This window comes from Ambystoma mexicanum, chromosome 1p, assembly GCF_040938575.1.
Source record: "Ambystoma mexicanum isolate Mex_15411 chromosome 1p, UKY_AmexF1_1, whole genome shotgun sequence".
Lineage (NCBI taxonomy): Eukaryota > Metazoa > Chordata > Amphibia > Caudata > Ambystomatidae > Ambystoma > Ambystoma mexicanum.
Window position 1 is genome coordinate 1,026,482,821 of NC_090921.1, and position 25,197 is coordinate 1,026,508,017.

The window sequence follows — 25,197 nt, forward strand, 5'->3', positions numbered from 1 at the left end:
CACCATACAAAGGAGGAAAAGTTGAAAGGCGGCGCCTCACAGGCCATCTCCTCAGAGTATTCATCAGTGTTCGGCCTTGACAATATTTTAATATCTTGGATGGTGTATAGTGTTCTCCCATTTCCCTTGAGAAATCAAGATTGTCAAGGGGATTCTGCTGTTTTGTCAGTTCATAGCAAGAGATGGGGATCCAAAATACCTCACAGGAAAACAACGAAGATTGGTGTCGGACAGAAAAATAATGTGGCCACAGCCTCAAAGCAAAAGGCATCTATTTTCAGTGATGAAATATAATATAATTATAAATTGTCTGTTATTTTACTTTCCAAGTATTTTACTTTCCAAGTATTCAATAAAATGTGCATTTGGCAAAAGTCCTTTGAGCCGGATTTGAATCAGCGACGAGCTATCGAAGGCTTGGCAAATCATTCTCTAGCAAACTCAATACGAGCTTCCACTTCAACCGTCCACTTGTAAACATCTCTTGCAATTCGTGCAAAATACTACAGATTTGGCTTGTGAGGTTCCCGAATTGAGTAAAAGCACATCAGTTCCCAATTAAAAAAATGACCCCCTCCGCAGTCTCCCGCATGTTAATGACCACTATACTAAGGGGGAAAAGTTGAAAGGCGGCGCCTCACAGGCCATCTCCTCAGAGTATTCAGCCGTGTTGGGCCTTGACAATATTTTAATATCTTGGATGGTGTATAGTGTTCTCTCATTTCCCTTGAGAAATCAAGATTGTCAAGGGGATTCTGCTGTTTTGCCAGTTCATAGCAAGAGATGGGGATCCAAAACACCTGACAGGAAACCAATGAAGATTCGTGTTGGACAGAAAAATAACGTGGCCACAGCCTCAAAGCAAAAGGCATCTATTTTCAGTGATGAAATATAATATAATTATAAATTGTCTGTTATTTTACTTTCCAAGTATTTTACTTTCCAAGTATTCAATAAAATGTGCATTTGGCAAAAGTCCTTTGAGCCGGATTTGAACCAGCGACCTAAGGATGCCTGTTTTACCACTATAGTCCTCCGCTCTACCAACTGAGCTATCGAAGGCTTGGCAAATCAACTCTAGCAAACTCAATATGAGCTTCCACTTCAACCGTCGACTTGTAAACATCTCTTGCAATTCGTGCAAAATACTACAAATTTGGCTTGTGAGGTTCCCGAATTGAGTAAAAGCACATCAGTTCCCAATTAAAAAAATGACCCCCTCCGCAGTCTCCCGCATGTTACTGACCACCATACTAAGGGGGAAAAGTTGAAAGGCGGCACCTCACAGGCCATCTCCTCAGAGTATTCAGCCGCGTTGGGCCTTGACAATATTTTAATATCTTGGATGGTGTATAGTGTTCTCTCATTTCCCTTGAGAAATCAAGATTGTCAAGGGGATTCTGCTGTTTTGCCAGTTCATAGCAAGAGATGGGGATCCAAAACACCTCACAGGAAACCAATGAAGATTCGTGTTGGACAGAAATATAACATGGTCACAGCCTCAAAGCAAAAGGCATCTATTTTCAGTGATGAAATATAATATAATTATAAATTGTCTGCTATTTTACTTTCCAAGTATTTTACTTTCCAAGTATTCAATAAAATGTGCATTTGGCAAAAGTCCTTCGAGCCGGATTTGAACCAGCGACCTAAGGATGCCTGTTTTACCACTACAGTCCTCCGCTCTACCAACTGAGCTATCGAAGGCTTGGCAAATCAGTCTCTAGCAAGCTCAATACGAGCTTCCACTTCAACCGTCGACATTCAAACATCTCTTGCAATTTGTGCAAAATACTACAAATTTGGCTTGTGAGGTTCCCGAATTGAGTAAAAGCACATCAGTTCACAATTAAAAAAATGACCCCATCCGCAGTCTCCCGCATGTTACTGACCACCATAATAAGGAGGAAAAGTTGAAAGGCGGTGCCTCACAGGCCATCTCCTCAGAGTATTCATCAGTGTTCGGCCTTGACAATATTTTAATATCTTGGATGGTGTATAGTGTTCTCCCATTTCCCTTGAGAAATCAAGATTGTCAAGGGGATTCTGCTGTTTTGTCAGTTCATAGCAAGAGATGGGGATACAAAATACCTCACAGGAAACCAACGAAGATTGGTGTCGGACAGAAAAATAACGTGGCCACAGCCTCAAAGCAAAAGGCATCTATTTTCAGTGATGAAATATAATATAATTATAAATTGTCTGTTATTTTACTTTCCAAGTATTTTACTTTCCAAGTATTCAATAAAATGTGCATTTGGCAAAAGTCCTTCGAGCTGGATTTGAACCAGCGACCTAAGGATGCCTGTTTTACCACTATAGTCCTCCGCTCTACCAACTGAGCTATCGAAGGCTTGGCAAATCATTCTCTAGCAAACTCAATACGAGCTTCCACTTCAACCGTCGACTTGTAAACATCTCTTGCAATTCGTGCAAAATACTACAAATTTGGCTTGTGACGTTCCCGAATTGAGTAAAAGCACATCAGTTCCCAATTAAAAAAATGACCCCCTCCGCAGTCTCCCGCATGTTACTGACCACCATACTAAGGGGGAAAAGTTGAAAGACGGCGCCTCACAGGCCATCTCCTCAGAGTATTCAGCCGTGTTGGGCCTTGACAATATTTTAATATCTTGGATGGTGTATACTGTTCTCTCATTTCCCTTGAGAAATCAAGATTGTCAAGGGGATTCTGCTGTTTTGCCAGTTCATAGCAAGAGATGGGGATCCAAAACACCTGACAGGAAACCAACGAAGATTCGTGTTGGACAGAAAAATAACGTGGCCACAGCCTCAAAGCAAAAGGCATCTATTTTCAGTGATGAAATATAATATAATTATAAATTGTCTGTTATTTTACTTTCCAAGTATTTTACTTTCCAAGTATTCAATAAAATGTGCATTTGGCAAAAGTCCTTCGAGCCGGATTTGGACCAGCGATCTAAGGATGCCTGTTTTACCACTACAGTCCTCCGCTGTACCAACTGAGCTATCGAAGGCTTGGCAAATCAGTCTCTAGCAAGCTCAATACGAGCTTCCACTTCAACCGTCGACATTAAAACATCTCTTGCAATTCGTGCAAAATACTACAAATTTGGCTTGTGAGGTTCCTGAATTGAGTAAAAGCACATCAGTTCCCAATTAAAAAAATGACCCCCTCCGCAGTCTCCCGCATGTTACTGACCACCATACTAAGGGGGAAAAGTTGAAAGGCGGCACCTCACAGGCCATCTCCTCAGAGTATTCAGCCGCGTTGGGCCTTGACAATATTTTAATATCTTGGATGGTGTATAGTGTTCTCTCATTTCCCTTGAGAAATCAAGATTGTCAAGGGGATTCTGCTGTTTTGCCAGTTCATAGCAAGAGATGGGGATCCAAAACACCTCACAGGAAACCAATGAAGATTCGTGTTGGACAGAAAAATAACATGGTCACAGCCTCAAAGCAAAAGGCATCTATTTTCAGTGATGAAATATAATATAATTATAAATTGTCTGTTATTTTACTTTCCAAGTATTTTACTTTCCAAGTATTCAATAAAATGTGCATTTGGCAAAAGTCCTTCGAGCCGGATTTGGACCAGCGACCTAAGGATGCCTGTTTTACCACTACAATCCTCCGCTCTACCAACTGAGCTATCGAAGGCTTGGTGAATCAGTCTCTAGCAAGCTCAATACGAGCTTCCACTTCAACCGTCGACATTCAAACATCTCTTGCAATTCGTGCAAAATACTACAAATTTGGCTTGTGAGGTTCCCGAATTGAGTAAAAGCACATCAGTTCACAATTAAAAAAATGACCCCCTCCGCAGTCTCCCGCATGTTACTGACCACCATACTAAGGAGGAAAAGTTGAAAGGCGGCGCCTCACAGGCCATCTCCTCAGAGTATTCATCAGTGTTCGGCCTTGACAATATTTTAATATCTTGGATGGTGTATAGTGTTCTCCCATTTCCCTTGAGAAATCAAGATTGTCAAGGGGATTCTGCTGTTTTGTCAGTTCATAGCAAGAGATGGGGATCCAAAATACCTCACAGGAAACCAACGAAGATTGGTGTCGGACAGAAAAATAACGTGGCCACAGCCTCAAAGCAAAAGGCATCTATTTTCAGTGATGAAATATAATATAATTATAAATTGTCTGTTATTTTACTTTCCAAGTATTTTACTTTCCAAGTATTCAATAAAATGTGCATTTGACAAAAGTCCTTTGAGCCGGATTTGAACCAGCGAAGAGCTATCGAAGGCTTGGCAAATCATTCTCTAGCAAACTCAATACGAGCTTCCACTTCAACCGTCGACTTGTAAACATCTCTTGCAATTCGTGCAAAATACTACAAATTTGGCTTGTGAGGTTCCCGAATTGAGTAAAAGCACATCAGTTCCCAATTAAAAAAATGACCCCCTCCGCAGTCTCCCGCATGTTACTGACCACCATACTAAGGGGGAAAAGTTGAAAGGCGCGCCTCACAGGCCATCTCCTCAGAGTATTCAGCCGTGTTGGGCCTTGACAATATTTTAATATCTTGGATGGTGTATAGTGTTCTCCCATTTCCCTTGAGAAATCAAGATTGTCAAGGGGATTCTGCTGTTTTGTCAGTTCATAGCAAGAGATGGGGATCCAAAACACCTCACAGGAAACCAACGAAGATTGGTGTCGGACAGAAACATAACGTGGCCACAGCCTCAAAGCAAAAGGCATCTATTTTCAGTGATGAAATATAATATAATTATAAATTGTCTGTTATTTTATTTTCCAAGCATTTTACTTTCCAAGTATTCAATAAAATTTGCATTTGGCAAAAAGTCCTTCAATCTGGATTTGAACCAGCGACCTAAGGATGCCTGTTTTACCACTACAGTCCTCTGCTCTACCAACTGAGCTATCGAAGGCTTAGCAAATCAGTCTCTAGCAAGCTCAATACAAGCTTCCACTTCAAACATCTCTTGCAATTCGTGCAAAATACTACAAATTTGGCTTGTGAGGTTCCCGAATTGAGTAAAAGCACATCAGTTCACAATTAAAAAAATGACCCCCTCCGCAGTCTCCTGCATGTTACTGACCACCATACTAAGGGGGAAAAGTTGAAAGGCGGAGCCTCACAGGCCATCTCCTCAGAGTATTCAGCCGTGTTGGGCCTTGACAATATTTTAATATCTTGGATGGTGTACAGTGTTCTCTCATTTCCCTTGAGAAATCAAGATTGTCAAGGGGATTATGCTGTTTTGCCAGTTCATAGCAAGAGATGGGGATCCAAAACACCTCACAGGAAACCAATGAAGATTCCTGTTGGAAAGAAAAATAACATGGTCACAGCCTCAAAGCAAAAGGCATCTATTTTCAGTGATGAAATATAATATAATTATAAATTGTCTGTTATTTTACTTTCCAAGTATTTTACTTTCCAAGTATTCAATAAAATGTGCATTTGGCAAAAGTCCTTCGAGCCGGATTTGGACCAGCGACCTAAGGATGCCTGTTTTACCACTACAGTCCTCCGCTGTACCAACTGAGCTATCGAAGGCTTGGCAAATCAGTCTCTAGCAAGCTCAATACGAGCTTCCACTTCAACCGTCGACATTCAAACATCTCGTGCAATTCGTGCAAAATACTACAAATTTGGCTTGTGAGGTTCCCGAATTGAGTAAAAGCACATCAGTTCACAATTAAAAAAATGACCCCCTCCGCAGTCTCCCGCATGTTACTGACCACCATACTAAGGAGGAAAAGTTGAAAGGCGGCGCCTCACAGGCCATCTCCTCAGAGTATTCATCAGTGTTCGGCCTTGACAATATTTTAATATCTTGGATGGTGTATAGTGTTCTCCCATTTCCCTTGAGAAATCAAGATTGTCAAGGGGATTCTGCTGTTTTGTCAGTTCATAGCAAGAGATGGGGATCCAAAATACCTCACAGGAAACCAACGAAGATTGGTGTCGGACAGAAAAATAACGTGGCCACAGCCTCAAAGCAAAAGGCATCTATTTTCAGTGATGAAATATAATATAATTATAAATTGTCTGTTATTTTACTTTCCAAGTATTTTACTTTCCAAGTATTCAATAAAATGTGCATTTGGCAAAAGTCCTTTGAGCCGGATTTGAACCAGCGACGAGCTATCGAAGGCTTGGCAAATCATTCTCTAGCAAACTCAATACGAGCTTCCACTTCAACCGTCGACTTGTAAACATCTCTTGCAATTCGTGCAAAATACTACAAATTTGGCTTGTGAGGTTCCCGAATTGAGTAAAAGCACATCAGTTCCCAATTAAAAAAATGACCCCCTCCGCAGTCTCCCGCATGTTAATGACCACCATACTAAGGGGGAAAAGTTGAAAGGCGCGCCTCACAGGCCATCTCCTCAGAGTATTCAGCCGTGTTGGGCATTGACAATATTTTAATATCTTGGATGGTGTATAGTGTTCTCCCATTTCCCTTGAGAAATCAAGATTGTCAAGGGGATTCTGCTGTTTTGTCAGTTCATAGCAAGAGATGGGGATCCAAAACACCTCACAGGAAACCAACGAAGATTGGTGTCGGACAGAAACATAACGTGGCCACAGCCTCAAAGCAAAAGGCATCTATTTTCAACTTTTCCTCCTTAGTATGGTGGTCAGTAACATGCAGGAGACTGCGGAGGGGGTCATTTTTTTAATTGTGAACTGATGTGCTTTTACTCAATTCGGGAACCTCACAAGCCAAATTTGTAGTATTTTGCACGAATTGCAAGAGATGTTTGAAGTGGAAGCTTGTATTGAGCTTGCTAGAGACTGATTTGCTAAGCCTTCGATAGCTCAGTTGGTAGAGCAGAGGACTGTAGTGGTAAAACAGGCATCCTTAGGTCGCTGGTTCAAATCCAGATTGAAGGACTTTTTGCCAAATGCAAATTTTATTGAATACTTGGAAAGTAAAATGCTTGGAAAATAAAATAACAGACAATTTATAATTATATTATATTTCATCACTGAAAATAGATGCCTTTTGCTTTGAGGCTGTGGCCACGTTATGTTTCTGTCCGACACCAATCTTCGTTGGTTTCCTGTGAGGTGTTTCTTTGATCCCCATCTCTTGCTATGAACTGGCAAAACAGCATAATCCCCTTGACAATCTTGATTCTGCTGTTTTGTCAGTTCATAGCAAGAGATGGGGATCCAAAACACCTCACAGGAAACCAACGAAGATTGGTGTCGGACAGAAACATAACGTGGCCACAGCCTCAAAGCAAAAGGCATCTATTTTCAGTGATGAAATATAATATAATTATAAATTGTCTGTTATTTTATTTTCCAAGCATTTTACTTTCCAAGTATTCAATAAAATGTGCATTTGGCAAAAGTCCTTCAATCTGGATTTGAACCAGCGACCTAAGGATGCCTGTTTTACCACTACAGTCCTCTGCTCTACCAACTGAGCTATCGAAGGCTTGGCAAATCAGTCTCTAGCAAGCTCAATACGAGCTTCCACTTCAACCGTCGACATTCAAACATCTCTTGCAATTCGTGCAAAATACTACAAATTTGGCTTGTGAGGTTCCCGAATTGAGTAAAAGCACATCAGTTCACAATTAAAAAAATGACCCCCTCCGCAGTCTCCTGCATGTTACTGACCACCATACTAAGGGGGAAAAGTTGAAAGGCGGCGCCTCACAGGCCATCTCCTCAGAGTATTCATCAGTGTTCGGCCTTGACAATATTTTAATATCTTGGATGGTGTATAGTGTTCTCCCATTTCCCTTGAGAAATCAAGATTGTCAAGGGGATTCTGCTGTTTTGTCAGTTCATAGCAAGAGATGGGGATCCAAAATACCTCACAGGAAACCAACGAAGATTGGTGTCGGACAGAAAAATAACGTGGCCACAGCCTCAAAGCAAAAGGCATCTATTTTCAGTGATGAAATATAATATAATTATAAATTGTCTGTTATTTTACTTTCCAAGTATTTTACTTTCCAAGTATTCAATAAAATGTGCATTTGGCAAAAGTCCTTTGAGCCGGATTTGAACCAGCGACGAGCTATCGAAGGCTTGGCAAATCATTCTCTAGCAAACTCAATACGAGCTACCACTTCAACCGTCGACTTGTAAACATCTCTTGCAATTCGTGCAAAATACTACAAATTTGGCTTGTGAGGTTCCCGAATTGAGTAAAAGCACATCAGTTCCCAATTAAAAAAATGACCCCCTCCGCAGTCTCCCGCATGTTAATGACCACCATACTAAGGGGGAAAAGTTGAAAGGCGTGCCTCACAGGCCATCTCCTCAGAGTATTCAGCCGTGTTGGGCCTTGACAATATTTTAATATCTTGGATGGTGTATAGTGTTCTCCCATTTCCCTTGAGAAATCAAGATTGTCAAGGGGATTCTGCTGTTTTGTCAGTTCATAGCAAGAGATGGGGATCCAAAACACCTCACAGGAAACCAACGAAGATTGGTGTCGGACAGAAACATAACGTGGCCACAGCCTCAAAGCAAAAGGCATCTATTTTTAGTGATGAAATATAATATAATTATAAATTGTCTGTTATTTTATTTTCCAAGCATTTTACTTTCCAAGTATTCAATAAAATTTGCATTTGGCAAAAGTCCTTCAATCTGGATTTGAACCAGCGACCTAAGGATGCCTGTTTTACCACTACAGTCCTCTGCTCTACCAACTGAGCTATCGAAGGCTTGGCAAATCAGTCTCTAGCAAGCTCAATACGAGCTTCCACTTCAATCGTCGACATTCAAACATCTCTTGCAATTCGTGCAAAATACTACAAATTTGGCTTGTGAGGTTCCCGAATTGAGTAAAAGCACATCAGTTCACAATTAAAAAAATGACCCCCTCCGCAGTCTCCTGCATGTTACTGACCACCATACTAAGGGGGAAAAGTTGAAAGGCGGAGCCTCACAGGCCATCTCCTCAGAGTATTCAGCCGTGTTGGGCCTTGACAATATTTTAATATCTTGGATGGTGTACAGTGTTCTCTCATTTCCCTTGAGAAATCAAGATTGTCAAGGGGATTATGCTGTTTTGCCAGTTCATAGCAAGAGATGGGGATCAAAGAAACACCTCACAGGAAACCAAAGAAGATTGGTGTTGGACAGAAAAATAATGTGGCCACAGCCTCAAAGCAAAAGGCATCTATTTTCAGTGATGAAATATAATATAATTATAAATTGTCTGTTATGTTATTTTCCAAGTATTTTACTTTCCAAGTATTCAATAAAATTTGCATTTGGCAAAAGTCCTTCGAGCTGGATTTGAACCAGCGACCTAAGGATGCCTGTTTTACCACTACAGTGCTCCCTTCTACCAACTGAGCTATCGATGGCTTGGCAAACCTTTCTCTAGCAAGCTCAATTCGAGCTTCCACTTCAACCGTCGACATGCAAACATCTCTTGCAATTCGTGCAAAATACTACAAATTTGGCTTGTGAGGTTCCCGAATTGAGTAAAAGCACATCAGTTCCCAATTAAAAAAATGACCGCCTCCACAGTCTCCCGCATGTTACTGACCACCATACTAAGGAGGAAAAGTTGAAAGGCGGCGCCTCACAGGCCATCTCCTCAGAGTATTCATCAGTGTTCGGCCTTGACAATATTTTAATATCTTGGATGGTGTATGGTGTTCTCCCATTTCCCTTGAGAAATCAAGATTGTCAAGGGGATTCTGCTGTTTTGTCAGTTCATAGCAAGAGATGGGGATCCAAAACACGTCACAGGAAACCAACGAAGATTGGTGTCGGACAGAAAAATAACGTGGCCACAGCCTCAAAGCAAAAGGCATCTATTTTCAGTGATGAAATATAATATAATTATAAATTGTCTGTTATTTTACTTTCCAAGTATTTTACTTTCCAAGTATTCAATAAAATGTGCATTTGGCAAAAGTCCTTCGAGCCGGATTTGAACCAGCGACCTAAGGATGCTTGTTTTACCACTACAGTCCTCCGCTCTACCAACTGAGCTACCGAAGGCTTGGCAAATCAGTCTCTAGCAAGCTCAATACGAGCTTCCACTTCAACCGTCGACATTCAAACATCTCTTGCAATTCGTGCAAAATACTACAAATTGGGCTTGTGAGGTTCCCGAATTGAGTAAAAGCACATCAGTTCACAATTTAAAAAATGACCCCCTCCGCAGTCTCCCGCATGTTACTGAACACCATACAAAGGAGGAAAAGTTGAAAGGCGGCGCCTCACAGGCCATCTCCTCAGAGTATTCATCAGTGTTCGGCCTTGACAATATTTTAATATCTTGGATGGTGTATAGTGTTCTCCCATTTCCCTTGAGAAATCAAGATTGTCAAGGGGATTCTGCTGTTTTGTCAGTTCATAGCAAGAGATGGGGATCCAAAATACCTCACAGGAAAACAACGAAGATTGGTGTCGGACAGAAAAATAACGTGGCCACAGCCTCAAAGCAAAAGGCATCTATTTTCAGTGATGAAATATAATATAATTATAAATTGTCTGTTATTTTACTTTCCAAGTATTTTACTTTCCAAGTATTCAATAAAATGTGCATTTGGCAAAAGTCCTTCGAGCCGGATTTGAACCAGCGACCTAAGGATGCCTGTTTTACCACTATAGTCCTCCACTCTACCAACTGAGCTATCGAAGGCTTGGCAAATCATTCTCTAGCAAACTCAATACGAGCTTCCACTTCAACCGTCGACTTGTAAACATCTCTTGCAATTCGTGCAAAATACTACAAATTTGGCTTGTGACGTTCCCGAATTGAGTAAAAGCACATCAGTTCCCAATTAAAAAAATGACCCCCTCCGCAGTCTCCCGCATGTTACTGACCACCATACTAAGGGGGAAAAGTTGAAAGACGGCGCCTCACAGGCCATCTCCTCAGAGTATTCAGCCGTGTTGGGCCTTGACAATATTTTAATATCTTGGATGGTGTATACTGTTCTCTCATTTCCCTTGAGAAATCAAGATTGTCAAGGGGATTCTGCTGTTTTGCCAGTTCATAGCAAGAGATGGGGATCCAAAACACCTGACAGGAAACCAATGAAGATTCGTGTTGGACAGAAAAATAACGTGGCCACAGCCTCAAAGCAAAAGGCATCTATTTTCAGTGATGAAATATAATATAATTATAAATTGTCTGTTATTTTACTTTCCAAGTATTTTACTTTCCAATTATTCAATAAAATGTGCATTTGGCAAAAGTCCTTCGAGCCGGATTTGGACCAGCGACCTAAGGATGCCTGTTTTACCACTACAGTCCTCCGCTGTACCAACTGAGCTATCGAAGGCTTGGCAAATCAGTCTCTAACAAGCTCAATACGAGCTTCCACTTCAACCGTCGACATTCAAACATCTCTTGCAATTCGTGCAAAATACTACAAATTTGGCTTGTGAGGTTCCCGAATTGAGTAAAAGCACATCAGTTCCCAATTAAAAAAATGACCCCCTCCGCAGTCTCCCGCATGTTACTGACCACCATACTAAGGGGGAAAAGTTGAAAGGCGGCACCTCACAGGCCATCTCCTCAGAGTATTCAGCCGAGTTGGGCCTTGACAATATTTTAATATCTTGGATGGTGTATGGTGTTCTCCCATTTCCCTTGAGAAATCAAGATTGTCAAGGGGATTCTGCTGTTTTGTCAGTTCATAGCAAGAGATGGGGATCCAAAACACGTCACAGGAAACCAACGAAGATTGGTGTCGGACAGAAAAATAACGTGGCCACAGCCTCAAAGCAAAAGGCATCTATTTTCAGTGATGAAATATAATATAATTATAAATTGTCTGTTATTTTACTTTCCAAGTATTTTACTTTACAAGTATTCAATAAAATGTGCATTTGGCAAAAGTCCTTCGAGCCGGATTTGAACCAGCGACCTAAGGATGCCAACTGAGCTATCGAAGGCTTGGCAAATCAGTCTCTAGCAAGCTCAATACGAGCTTCCACTTCAACCGTCGACATTCAAACATCTCTTGCAATTCGTGCAAAATACTACAAATTGGGCTTGTGAGGTTCCCGAATTGAGTAAAAGCACATCAGTTCACAATTTAAAAAATGACCCCCTCCGCAGTCTCCCGCATGTTACTGACCACCATACAAAGGAGGAAAAGTTGAAAGGCGGCGCCTCACAGGCCATCTCCTCAGAGTATTCATCAGTGTTCGGCCTTGACAATATTTTAATATCTTGGATGGTGTATAGTGTTCTCCCATTTCCCTTGAGAAATCAAGATTGTCAAGGGGATTCTGCTGTTTTGTCAGTTCATAGCAAGAGATGGGGATCCAAAATACCTCACAGGAAAACAACGAAGATTGGTGTCGGACAGAAAAATAACGTGGCCACAGCCTCAAAGCAAAAGGCATCTATTATCAGTGATGAAATATAATATAATTATAAATTGTCTGTTATTTTACTTTCCAAGTATTTTACTTTCCAAGTATTCAATAAAATGTGCATTTGGCAAAAGTCCTTCGAGCCGGATTTGAACCAGCGACCTAAGGATGCCTGTTTTACCACTATAGTCCTCCGCTCTAACAACTGAGCTATCGAAGGCTTGGCAAATCATTCTCTAGCAAACTCAATACGAGCTTCCACTTCAACCGTCGACTTGTAAACATCTCTTGCAATTCGTGCAAAATAGTACAAATTTGGCTTGTGACGTTCCCGAATTGAGTAAAAGCACATCAGTTCCCAATTAAAAAAATGACCCCCTCCGCAGTCTTCCGCATGTTACTGACCACCATACTAAGGGGGAAAAGTTGAAAGACGGCGCCTCACAGGCCATCTCCTCAGAGTATTCAGCCGTGTTGGGCCTTGACAATATTTTAATATCTTGGATGGTGTATGCTGTTCTCTCATTTCCCTTGAGAAATCAAGATTGTCAAGGGGATTCTGCTGTTTTGCCAGTTCATAGCAAGAGATGGGGATCCAAAACACCTGACAGGAAACCAATGAAGATTCGTGTTGGACAGAAAAATAACGTGGCCACAGCCTCAAAGCAAAAGGCATCTATTTTCAGTGATGAAATATAATATAATTATAAATTGTCTGTTATTTTACTTTCCAAGTATTTTACTTTCCAAGTATTCAATAAAATGTGCATTTGGCAAAAGTCCTTCGAGCTGGATTTGGACCAGCGACCTAAGGATGCCTGTTTTACCACTACAGTCCTCCGCTGTACCAACTGAGCTATCGAAGGCTTGGCAAATCAGTCTCTAGCAAGCTCAATACGAGCTTCCACTTCAACCGTCGACATTCAAACATCTCTTGCAATTCGTGCAAAATACTACAAATTTGGCTTGTGAGGTTCCCGAATTGAGTAAAAGCACATCAGTTCCCAATTAAAAAAATGACCCCCTCCGCAGTCTCCCGCATGTTACTGACCACCATACTAAGGGGGAAAAGTTGAAAGGCGGCACCTCACAGGCCATCTCCTCAGAGTATTCAGCCGCGTTGGGCCTTGACAATATTTTAATATCTTGGATGGTGTATAGTGTTCTCTCATTTCCCTTGAGAAATCAAGATTGTCAAGGGGATTCTGCTGTTTTGCCAGTTCATAGCAAGAGATGGGGATCCAAAACACCTCACAGGAAACCAATGAAGATTCGTGTTGGACAGAAAAATAACATGGTCACAGCCTCAAAGCAAAAGGCATCTATTTTCAGTGATGAAATATAATATAATTATAAATTGTCTGTTATTTTACTTTCCAAGTATTTTACTTTCCACGTATTCAATAAAATGTGCATTTGGCAAAAGTCCTTCGAGCCGGATTTGGACCAGCGACCTAAGGATGCCTGTTTTACCACTACAGTCCTCCGCTCTACCAACTGAGCTATCGAAGGCTTGGCAAATCAGTCTCTAGCAAGCTCAATACGAGCTTCCACTTCAACCGTCGACATTCAAACATCTCTTGCAATTCGTGCAAAATACTACAAATTTGGCTTGTGAGGTTCCCGAATTGAGTAAAAGCACATCAGTTCACAATTAAAAAAATGACCCCCTCCGCAGTCTCCCGCATGTTACTGACCACCATACTAAGGAGGAAAAGTTGAAAGGCGGCGCCTCACAGGCCATCTCCTCAGAGTATTCATCAGTGTTCGGCCTTGACAATATTTTAATATCTTGGATGGTGTATAGTGTTCTCCCATTTCCCTTGAGAAATCAAGATTGTCAAGGGGATTCTGCTGTTTTGTCAGTTCATAGCAAGAGATGGGGATCCAAAATACCTCACAGGAAACCAACGAAGATTGGTGTCGGACAGAAAAATAACGTGGCCACAGCCTCAAAGCAAAAGGCATCTATTTTCAGTGATGAAATATAATAAAATTATAAATTGTCTGTTATTTTACTTTCCAAGTATTTTACTTTCCAAGTATTCAATAAAATGTGCATTTGGCAAAAGTCCTTTGAGCCGGATTTGAACCAGCGACGAGCTATCGAAGGCTTGGCAAATCATTCTCTAGCAAACTCAATACGAGCTTCCACTTCAACCGTCGACTGGTAAACATCTCTTGCAATTCGTGCAAAATACTACAAATTTGGCTTGTGAGGTTCCCGAATTGAGTAAAAGCACATCAGTTCCCAATTAAAAAAATGACCCCCTCCGCAGTCTCCCGCATGTTACTGACCACCATACTAAGGGGGAAAAGTTGAAAGGCGCGCCTCACAGGCCATCTCCTCAGAGTATTCAGCCGTGTTGGGCCTTGACAATATTTTAATATCTTGGATGGTGTATAGTGTTCTCCCATTTCCCTTGAGAAATCAAGATTGTCAAGGGGATTCTGCTGTTTTGTCAGTTCATAGCAAGAGATGGGGATCCAAAATACCTCACAGGAAAACAACGAAGATTGGTGTCGGACAGAAAAATAACGTGGCCACAGCCTCAAAGCAAAAGGCATCTATTTTCAGTGATGAAATATAATATAATTATAAATTGTCTGTTATTTTACTTTCCAAGTATTTTACTTTCCAAGTATTCAATAAAATGTGCATTTGGCAAAAGTCCTTCGAGCCGGATTTGAACCAGCGACCTAAGGATGCCTGTTTTACCACTATAGTCCTCCGCTCTACCAACTGAGCTATCGAAGGCTTGGCAAATAGATCTCTAGCAAACTCAATACGAGCTTCCACTTCAACCGTCGACTTGTAAACATCTCTTGGAATTCGTGCAAAATACTACAAATTTGGCTTGTGACGTTCCCGAATTGAGTAAAAGCACATCAGTTCACAATTTAAAAAATGACCCCCTCCGCAGTCTCCCGCATGTTACTGACCACCATACAAAGGAAGAAAAGTTGAAAGGCGGCGCCTCACAGGCCATCTCCTCAGAGTATTCATCAGTGTTCGGCCTTGACAATATTTTAATATCTTGGATGGTGTATAGTGTTCTCCCATTTCCCTTGAGAAATCAAGATTGTCAAGGGGATTCTGCTGTTTTGTCAGTTCATAGCAAGAGATGGGGATCCAAAATACCTCACAGGAAAACAACGAAGATTGGTGTCGGACAGAAAAATAATGTGGCCACAGCCTCAAAGCAAAAGGCATCTATTTTCAGTGATGAAATATAATATAATTATAAATTGTCTGTTATTTTACTTTCCAAGTATTTTACTTTCCAAGTATTCAATAAAATGTGCATTTGGCAAAAGTCCTTTGAGCCGGATTTGAATCAGCGACGAGCTATCGAAGGCTTGGCAAATCATTCTCTAGCAAACTCAATACGAGCTTCCACTTCAACCGTCCACTTGTAAACATCTCTTGCAATTCGTGCAAAATACTACAAATTTGGCTTGTGAGGTTCCCGAATTGAGTAAAAGCACATCAGTTCCCAATTAAAAAAATGACCCCCTCCGCAGTCTCCCGCATGTTAATGACCACTATACTAAGGGGGAAAAGTTGAAAGGCGGCGCCTCACAGGCCATCTCCTCAGAGTATTCAGCCGTGTTGGGCCTTGACAATATTTTAATATCTTGGATGGTGTATAGTGCTCTCTCATTTCCCTTGAGAAATCAAGATTGTCAAGGGGATTCTGCTGTTTTGCCAGTTCATAGCAAGAGATGGGGATCCAAAACACCTGACAGGAAACCAATGAAGATTTGTGTTGGACAGAAAAATAACGTGGCCACAGCCTCAAAGCAAAAGGCATCTATTTTCAGTGATGAAATATAATATAATTATAAATTGTCTGTTATTTTACTTTCCAAGTATTTTACTTTCCAAGTATTCAATAAAATGTGCATTTGGCAAAAGTCCTTTGAGCCGGATTTGAACCAGCGACCTAAGGATGCCTGTTTTACCACTATAGTCCTCCGCTCTACCAACTGAGCTATCGAAGGCTTGGCAAATCAACTCTAGCAAACTCAATACGAGCTTCCACTTCAACCGTCGACTTGTAAACATCTCTTGCAATTCGTGCAAAATACTACAAATTTGGCTTGTGAGGTTCCCGAATTGAGTAAAAGCACATCAGTTCCCAATTAAAAAAATGACCCCCTCCGCAGTCTCCCGCATGTTACTGACCACCATACTAAGGGGGAAAAGTTGAAAGGCGGCACCTCACAGGCCATCTCCTCAGAGTATTCAGCCGCGTTGGGCCTTGACAAGATTTTAATATCTTGGATGGTGTATAGTGTTCTCTCATTTCCCTTGAGAAATCAAGATTGTCAAGGGGATTCTGCTGTTTTGCCAGTTCATAGCAAGAGATGGGGATCCAAAACACCTCACAGGAAACCAATGAAGATTCGTGTTGGACAGAAATATAACATGGTCACAGCCTCAAAGCAAAAGGCATCTATTTTCAGTGATGAAATATAATATAATTATAAATTGTCTGCTATTTTACTTTCCAAGTATTTTACTTTCCAAGTATTCAATAAAATGTGCATTTGGCAAAAGTCCTTCGAGCCGGATTTGAACCAGCGACCTAAGGATGCCTGTTTTACCACTACAGTCCTCCGCTCTACCAACTGAGCTATCGAAGGCTTGGCAAATCAGTCTCTAGCAAGCTCAATACGAGCTTCCACTTCAACCGTCGACATTCAAACATCTCTTGCAATTTGTGCAAAATACTACAAATTTGGCTTGTGAGGTTCCCGAATTGAGTAAAAGCACATCAGTTCACAATTAAAAAAATGACCCCCTCCGCAGTCTCCCGCATGTTACTGACCACCATACTAAGGAGGAAAAGTTGAAAGGCGGTGCCTCACAGGCCATCTCCTCAGAGTATTCATCAGTGTTCGGCCTTGACAATATTTTAATATCTTGGATGGTGTATAGTGTTCTCCCATTTCCCTTGAGAAATCAAGATTGTCAAGGGGATTCTGCTGTTTTGTCAGTTCATAGCAAGAGATGGGGATCCAAAATACCTCACAGGAAACCAACGAAGATTGGTGTCGGAAAGAAAAATAACGTGGCCACAGCCTCAAAGCAAAAGGCATCTATTTTCAGTGATGAAATATAATATAATTATAAATTGTCTGTTATTTTACTTTCCAAGTATTTTACTTTCCAAGTATTCAATAAAATGTGCACTTGGCAAAAGTCCTTTGAGAAGGATTTGAACCAGCGACGAGCTATCGAAGGCTTGGCAAATCATTCTCTAGCAAACTCAATACGAGCTTCCACTTCAACCGTCGACTTGTAAACATCTCTTGCAATTCGTGCAAAATACTACAAATTTGGCTTGTGAGGTTCCCGAATTGAGTAAAAGCACATCAGTTCCCAATTAAAAAAATGACCCCCTTCGCAGTCTCCCGCATGTTACTGACCACCATACTAAGGGGGAAAAGTTGAAAGGCGGCACCTCAAAGGCCATCTCCTCAGAGTATTCAGCCTCGTTGGGCCTTGACAATATTTTAATATCTTGGATGGTGTATAGTGTTCCCTCATTTTCCTTGAGAAATCAAGATTGTCAAGGGGATTATGCTGTTTTGCCAGTTCATAGCAAGAGATGGGGATCAAAAAAACACCTCACAGGAAACCAAAGAAGATTGGTGTTGGACAGAAAAATAATGTGGCCACAGCCTCAAAGCAAAAGGCATCTATTTTCAGTGATGAAATATAATATAATTATAAATTGTCTGTTATGCTATTTTCCAAGTATTTTACTTTCCAAGTATTCAATAAAATTTGCATTTGGCAAAAGTCCTTCGAGCCGGATTTGAACCAGCGACCTAAGGATGCCTGTTTTACCACTACAGTCCTCTCCTCTACCAACTGAGCTATCGAAGGCTTGGCAAACCATTCTCTAGAAAGCTCAATTCGAGCTTCCACTTCAACCGTCGACATGCAAACATCTCTTGCAATTCGTGCAAAATACTACAAATTTGGCTTGTGAGGTTCCCGAATTGAGTAAAAGCACATCAGTTCCCAATTAAAAAAATGACCGCCTCCGCAGTCTCCCGCATGTTACTGACCACCATACTAAGGAGGAAAAGTTGAAAGGCGGCGCCTCACAGGCCATCTCCTCAGAGTATTCATCAGTGTTCGGCCTTGACAATATTTTAATATCTTGGATGGTGTATGGTGTTCTCCCATTTCCTTTGAGAAATCAAGATTGTCAAGGGGATTCTGCTGTTTTGTCAGTTCATAGCAAGAGATGGGGATCCAAAACACCTCACAGGAAACCAATGAAGATTCGTGTTGGACAGAAAAATAACGTGGTCACAGCCTCAAAGCAAAAGGGATCTATTTTCAGTGATGAAATATAATATAATTATAAATTGTCTGTTATTTTACTTTCCAAGTATTTTACTTTCCAAGTATTCAATGAAATTTGCATTTGGCAAAAGTCCTTCGAGCTGGATTTAAACCAGCGACCTAAGGATGCCTGTTTTACCACTACAGTCCTCCGCTCTACCAACTGAGCTATCGAAGGCTTGGCAAATCAGTCTCTAGCAAGCTCAATACGAGCTTCCACTTCAACCGTCGACATTCAAACATCTCTTGCAATTCGTGCAAAATACTACAAATTGGGCTTGTGAGGTTCCCGAATTGAGTAAAAGCACATCAGTTCACAATTTAAAAAATGCCCCCCTCCGCAGTCTCCCGCATGTTACTGACCACCATACAAAGGAGGAAAAGTTGAAAGGCGGCGCCTCACAGGCCATCTCCTCAGAGTATTCATCAGTGTTCGGCCTTGACAATATTTTAATATCTTGGATGGTGTATAGTGTTCTCTCATTTCCCTTGAGAAATCAAGATTGTCAAGGGGATTCTGCTGTTTTGCCAGTTCATAGCAAGAGATGGGGATCCAAAACACCTCACAGGAAACCAATGAAGATTCGTGTTGGACAGAAAAATAACATGGTCACAGCCTCAAAGCAAAAGGCATCTATTTTCAGTGATGAAATATAATATAATTATAAATTGTCTGTTATTTTACTTTCCAAGTATTTTACTTTCCAAGTATTCAATAAAATGTGCATTTGGCAAAAGTCCTTCGAGCCGGATTTGGACCAGCGACCTAAGGATGCCTGTTTTACCACTACAGTCCTCCGCTGTACCAACTGAGCTATCGAAGGCTTGGCAAATCAGTCTCTAGCAAGCTCAATACGAGCTTCCACTTCAACCGTCAACATTCAAACATCTCTTGCAATTCGTGCAAAATACTACAAATTTGGCTTGTGAGGTTCCCGAATTGAGTAAAAGCACATCAGTTCACAATTAAAAAAATGACCCCCTCCGCAGTCTCCCGCATGTTACTGACCACCATACTAAGGAGGAAAAGTTGAAAGGCGGCGCCTCACAGGCCATCTCCTCAGAGTATTCATCAGTGTTCGGCCTTGACAATATTTTAATATCTTGGATGGTGTATAGTGTTCTCCCATTTCCCTTGAGAAATCAAGATTGTCAAGGGGATTCTGCTGTTTTGTCAGTTCATAGCAAGAGATGGGGATCCAAAATACCTCACAGGAAACCAACGAAGATTGGTGTCGGACAGAAAAATAACGTGGCCACATCCTCAAAGCAAAAGGCATCTATTTTCAGTGATGAAATATAATATAATTATAAATTGTCTGTTATTTTACTTTCCAAGTATTTTACTTTCCAAGTATTCAATAAAATGTGCATTTGGCAAAAGTCCTTTGAGCCGGATTTGAACCAGCGACGAGCTATCGAAGGCTTGGCAAATCATTCTCTAGCAAACTCAATACGAGCTTCCACTTCAACCGTCGACTTGTAAACATCTCTTGCAATTCGTGCAAAATACTACAAATTTGGCTTGTGAGGTTCCCGAATTGAGTAAAAGCACATCAGTTCCCAATTAAAAAAATGACCCCCTCCGCAGTCTCCCGCATGTTACTGACCACCATACTAAGGGGGAAAAGTTGAAAGGCGCGCCTCACAGGCCATCTCCTCAGAGTATTCAGCCGTGTTGGGCCTTGACAATATTTTAATATCTTGGATGGTGTATAGTGTTCTCCCATTTCCCTTGAGAAATCAAGATTGTCAAGGGGATTCTGCTGTTTTGTCAGTTCATAGCAAGAGATGGGGATCCAAAACACCTCACAGGAAACCAACGAAGATTGGTGTCGGACAGAAACATAACGTGGCCACAGCCTCAAAGCAAAAGGCATCTATTTTCAGTGATGAAATATAATATAATTATAAATTGTCTGTTATTTTATTTTCCAAGTATTTTACTTTCCAAGTATTCAATAAAATTTGCATTTGGCAAAAGTCCTTCAATCTGGATTTGAACCAGCGACCTAAGGATGCCTGTTTTACCACTACAGTCCTTTGCTCTACCAACTGAGCTATCGAAGGCTTAGCAAATCAGTCTCTAGCAAGCTCAATACAAGCTTCCACTTCAAACATCTCTTGCAATTCGTGCAAAATACTACAAATTTGGCTTGTGAGGTTCCCGAATTGAGTAAAAGCACATCAGTTCCCAATTAAAAAAATGACCGCCTCCGCAGTCTCCCGCATGTTACTGACCACCATACTAAGGAGGAAAAGTTGAAAGGCGGCGCCTCACAGGCCATCTCCTCAGAGTATTCATCAGTGTTCGGCCTTGACAATATTTTAATATCTTGGATGGTGTATGGTGTTCTCCCATTTCCCTTGAGAAATCAAGATTGTCAAGGGGATTCTGCTGTTTTGTCAGTTCATAGCAAGAGATGGGGATCCAAAACACCTCACAGGAAACCAATGAAGATTCGTGTTGGACAGAAAAATAACGTGGTCACAGCCTCAAAGCAAAAGGCATCTATTTTCAGTGATGAAATATAATATAATTATAAATTGTCTGTTATTTTACTTTCCAAGTATTTTACTTTCCAAGTATTCAATAAAATGTGCATTTGGCAAAAGTCCTTCGAGCCGGATTTGAACCAGCGACCTAAGGATGCCTGTTTTACCACTACAGTCCTCCGCTCTACCAACTGAGCTATCGAAGGCTTGGCAAATCAGTCTCTAGCAAGCTCAATACGAGCTTCTACTTCAACCGTCGACATTCAAACATCTCTTGCAATTCGTGCAAAATACTACAAATTGGGCTTGTGAGGTTCCCGAATTGAGTAAAAGCACATCAGTTCACAATTTAAAAAATGACCCCCTCCGCAGTCTCCCGCATGTTACTGACCACCATACAAAGGAGGAAAAGTTGAAAGGCGGCGCCTCACAGGCCATCTCCACAGAGTATTCATCAGTGTTCGGCCTTGACAATATTTTAATATCTTGGATGGTGTATAGTGTTCTCCCATTTCCCTTGAGAAATCAAGATTGTCAAGGGGATTCTGCTGTTTTGTCAGTTCATAGCAAGAGATGGGGATCCAAAATACCTCACAGGAAAACAACGAAGATTGGTGTCGGACAGAAAAATAACGTGGCCACAGCCTCAAAGCAAAAGGCATCTATTTTCAGTGATGAAATATAATATAATTATAAATTGTCTGTTATTTTACTTTCCAAGTATTTTACTTTCCAAGTATTCAATAAAATGTGCATTTGGCAAAAGTCCTTCGAGCTGGATTTGAAACAGCGACCTAAGGATGCCTGTTTTACCACTATAGTCCTCCGCTCTACCAACTGAGCTATCGAAGGCTTGGCAAATCATTCTCTAGCAAACTCAATACGAGCTTCCACTTCAACCGTCGACTTGTAAACATCTCTTGCAATTCGTGCAAAATACTACAAATTTGGCTTGTGACGTTCCCGAATTGAGTAAAAGCACATCAGTTCCCAATTAAAAAAATGACCCCGCTCCGCAGTCTCCCGCGTGTTACTGACCACCATACTAAGGGGGAAAAGTTGAAAGACGGCGCCTCACAGGCCATCTCCTCAGAGTATTCAGCCGTGTTGGGCCTTGACAATATTTTAATATCTTGGATGGTGTATACTGTTCTCTCATTTCCCTTGAGAAATCAAGATTGTCAAGGGGATTCTGCTGTTTTGCCAGTTCATAGCAAGAGATGGGGATCCAAAACACCTGACAGGAAACCAATGAAGATTCGTGTTGGACAGAAAAATAACGTGGCCACAGCCTCAAAGCAAAAGGCATCTATTTTCAGTGATGAAATATAATATAATTATAAATTGTCTGTTATTTTACTTTCCAAGTATTTTACTTTCCAAGTATTCAATAAAATGTGCATTTGGCAAAAGTCCTTCGAGCCGGATTTGGACCAGCGACCTAAGGATGCCTGTTTTACCACTACAGTCCTCCGCTGTACCAACTGAGCTATCGAAGGCTTGGCAAATCAGTCTCTAGCAAGCTTAATACGAGCTTCCACTTCAACCGTCGACATTCAAACATCTCTTGCAATTCGTGCAAAATACTACAAATTTGGCTTGTGAGGTTCCTGAATTGAGTAAAAGCACATCAGTTCCCAATTAAAAAAATGACCCCCTCCGCAGTCTCCCGCATGTTACTGACCACCATACTAAGGGGGAAAAGTTGAAAGGCGGCACCTCACAGGCCATCTCCTCAGAGTATTCAGCCGCGTTGGGCCTTGACAATATTTTAATATCTTGGATGGTGTATAGTGTTCTCTCATTTCCCTTGAGAAATCAAGATTGTCAGGGGGATTCTGCTGTTTTGCCAGTTCATAGCAAGAGATGGGGATCCAAAACACCTCACAGGAAACCAATGAAGATTCGTGTTGGACAGAAAAATAACATGGTCACAGCCTCAAAGCAAAAGGCATCTATTTTCAGTGATGAAATATAATATAATTATAAATTGTCTGTTATTTTACTTTCCAAGTATTTTACTTTCCAAGTATTCAATAAAATGTGCATTTGGCAAAAGTCCTTCGAGCCGGATTTGGACCAGCGACCTAAGGATGCCTGTTTTACCACTACAGTCCTCCGCTCTACCAACTGAGCTATCGAAGGCTTGGCAAATCAGTCTCTAGCAAGCTCAATACGAGCTTCCACTTCAACCGTCGACATTCAAACATCTCTTGCAATTCGTGCAAAATACTACAAATTTGGCTTGTGAGGTTCCCGAATTGAGTAAAAGCACATCAGTTCACAATTAAAAAAATGACCCCCTCCGCAGTCTCCCGCATGTTACTGACCACCATACTAAGGAGGAAAAGTTGAAAGGCGGCGCCTCACAGGCCATCTCCTCAGAGTATTCATCAGTGTTCGGCCTTGACAATATTTTAATATCTTGGATGGTGTATAGTGTTCTCCCATTTCCCTTGAGAAATCAAGATTGTCAAGGGGATTCTGCTGTTTTGTCAGTTCATAGCAAGAGATGGGGATCCAAAATACCTCACAGGAAACCAACGAAGATTGGTGTCGGACAGAAAAATAACGTGGCCACAGCCTCAAAGCAAAAGGCATCTATTTTCAGTGATGAAATATAATATAATTATAAATTGTCTGTTATTTTACTTTCCAAGTATTTTACTTTCCAAGTATTCAATAAAATGTGCATTTGGCAAAAGTCCTTTGAGCCGGATTTGAACCAGCGACGAGCTATCGAAGGCTTGGCAAATCATTCTCTAGCAAACTCAATACGAGCTTCCACTTCAACCGTCGACTTGTAAACATCTCTTGCAATTCGTGCAAAATACTACAAATTTGGCTTGTGAGGTTCCCGAATTGAGTAAAAGCACATCAGTTCCCAATTAAAAAAATGACCCCCTCCGCAGTCTCCCGCATGTTACTGACCACCATACTAAGGGGGAAAAGTTGAAAGGCGCGCCTCACAGGCCATCTCCTCAGAGTATTCAGCCGTGTTGGGCCTTGACAATATTTTAATATCTTGGATGGTGTATAGTGTTCTCCCATTTCCCTTGAGAAATCAAGATTGTCAAGGGGATTCTGCTGTTTTGTCAGTTCATAGCAAGAGATGGGGATCCAAAACACCTCACAGGAAACCAACGAAGATTGGTGTCGGACAGAAACATAACGTGGCCACAGCCTCAAAGCAAAAGGCATCTATTTTCAGTGATGAAATATAATATAATTATAAATTGTCTGTTATTTTATTTTCCAAGCATTTTACTTTCCAAGTATTCAATAAAATTTGCATTTGGCAAAAGTCCTTCAATCGGGATTTGAACCAGCGACCTAAGGATGCCTGTTTTACCACTACAGTCCTCTGCTCTACCAACTGAGCTATCGAAGGCTTAGCAAATCAGTCTCTAGCAAGCTCAATACAAGCTTCCACTTCAAACATCTCTTGCAATTCGTGCAAAATACTACAAATTTGGCTTGTGAGGTTCCCGAATTGAGTAAAAGCACATCAGTTCACAATTAAAAAAATGACCCCCTCCGCAGTCTCCTGCATGTTACTGACCACCATACTAAGGGGGAAAAGTTGAAAGGCGGAGCCTCACAGGCCATCTCCTCAGAGTATTCAGCCGTGTTGGGCCTTGACAATATTTTAATATCTTGGATGGTGTACAGTGTTCTCTCATTTCCCTTGAGAAATCAAGATTGTCAAGGGGATTATGCTGTTTTGCCAGTTCATAGCAAGAGATGGGGATCCAAAACACCTCACAGGAAACCAATGAAGATTCGTGTTGGACAGAAAAATAACATGGTCACAGCCTCAAAGCAAAAGGCATCTATTTTCAGTGATGAAATATAATATAATTATAAATTGTCTGTTATTTTACTTTCCAAGTATTTTACTTTCCAAGTATTCAATAAAATGTGCATTTGGCAAAAGTCCTTCGAGCCGGATTTGGACCAGCGACCTAAGGATGCCTGTTTTACCACTACAGTCCTCCGCTGTACCAACTGAGCTATCGAAGGCTTGGCAAATCAGTCT

General features: G+C 41.2%; 11 non-coding genes across 11 annotated transcripts; all 11 read right to left on the reverse strand.

The window, feature by feature from the left end:
• Window positions 1-976: 976 nt before the first annotated feature.
• On the reverse strand, window positions 977-1,062 carry TRNAY-AUA (transfer RNA tyrosine (anticodon AUA)). The gene is given in 2 exon segments: window positions 977-1,012; window positions 1,026-1,062. It is a non-coding gene; the product is annotated as a tRNA-Tyr (tRNA).
• Window positions 1,063-1,621: 559 nt separating this feature from the next.
• On the reverse strand, window positions 1,622-1,707 carry TRNAY-GUA (transfer RNA tyrosine (anticodon GUA)). The gene is given in 2 exon segments: window positions 1,622-1,657; window positions 1,671-1,707. It is a non-coding gene; the product is annotated as a tRNA-Tyr (tRNA).
• A 560-nt stretch (window positions 1,708-2,267) lies between these two features.
• On the reverse strand, window positions 2,268-2,353 carry TRNAY-AUA (transfer RNA tyrosine (anticodon AUA)). Its single transcript is given in 2 exon segments — window positions 2,268-2,303; window positions 2,317-2,353. It is a non-coding gene; the product is annotated as a tRNA-Tyr (tRNA).
• A 7,522-nt stretch (window positions 2,354-9,875) lies between these two features.
• Window positions 9,876-9,961, reverse strand: TRNAY-GUA (transfer RNA tyrosine (anticodon GUA)). The gene is given in 2 exon segments: window positions 9,876-9,911; window positions 9,925-9,961. It is a non-coding gene; the product is annotated as a tRNA-Tyr (tRNA).
• Window positions 9,962-10,521: 560 nt separating this feature from the next.
• Window positions 10,522-10,607, reverse strand: TRNAY-AUA (transfer RNA tyrosine (anticodon AUA)). Its single transcript is given in 2 exon segments — window positions 10,522-10,557; window positions 10,571-10,607. It is a non-coding gene; the product is annotated as a tRNA-Tyr (tRNA).
• Window positions 10,608-12,429: 1,822 nt separating this feature from the next.
• Window positions 12,430-12,515, reverse strand: TRNAY-AUA (transfer RNA tyrosine (anticodon AUA)). The gene is given in 2 exon segments: window positions 12,430-12,465; window positions 12,479-12,515. It is a non-coding gene; the product is annotated as a tRNA-Tyr (tRNA).
• A 2,452-nt stretch (window positions 12,516-14,967) lies between these two features.
• TRNAY-AUA (transfer RNA tyrosine (anticodon AUA)) lies at window positions 14,968-15,053 on the reverse strand. Its single transcript is given in 2 exon segments — window positions 14,968-15,003; window positions 15,017-15,053. It is a non-coding gene; the product is annotated as a tRNA-Tyr (tRNA).
• A 1,161-nt stretch (window positions 15,054-16,214) lies between these two features.
• Window positions 16,215-16,300, reverse strand: TRNAY-AUA (transfer RNA tyrosine (anticodon AUA)). Its single transcript is given in 2 exon segments — window positions 16,215-16,250; window positions 16,264-16,300. It is a non-coding gene; the product is annotated as a tRNA-Tyr (tRNA).
• Window positions 16,301-16,859: 559 nt separating this feature from the next.
• On the reverse strand, window positions 16,860-16,945 carry TRNAY-GUA (transfer RNA tyrosine (anticodon GUA)). Its single transcript is given in 2 exon segments — window positions 16,860-16,895; window positions 16,909-16,945. It is a non-coding gene; the product is annotated as a tRNA-Tyr (tRNA).
• Window positions 16,946-21,278: 4,333 nt separating this feature from the next.
• On the reverse strand, window positions 21,279-21,364 carry TRNAY-GUA (transfer RNA tyrosine (anticodon GUA)). The gene is given in 2 exon segments: window positions 21,279-21,314; window positions 21,328-21,364. It is a non-coding gene; the product is annotated as a tRNA-Tyr (tRNA).
• Window positions 21,365-21,924: 560 nt separating this feature from the next.
• On the reverse strand, window positions 21,925-22,010 carry TRNAY-AUA (transfer RNA tyrosine (anticodon AUA)). Its single transcript is given in 2 exon segments — window positions 21,925-21,960; window positions 21,974-22,010. It is a non-coding gene; the product is annotated as a tRNA-Tyr (tRNA).
• Between the last annotated feature and the right edge of the window lie 3,187 nt (window positions 22,011-25,197).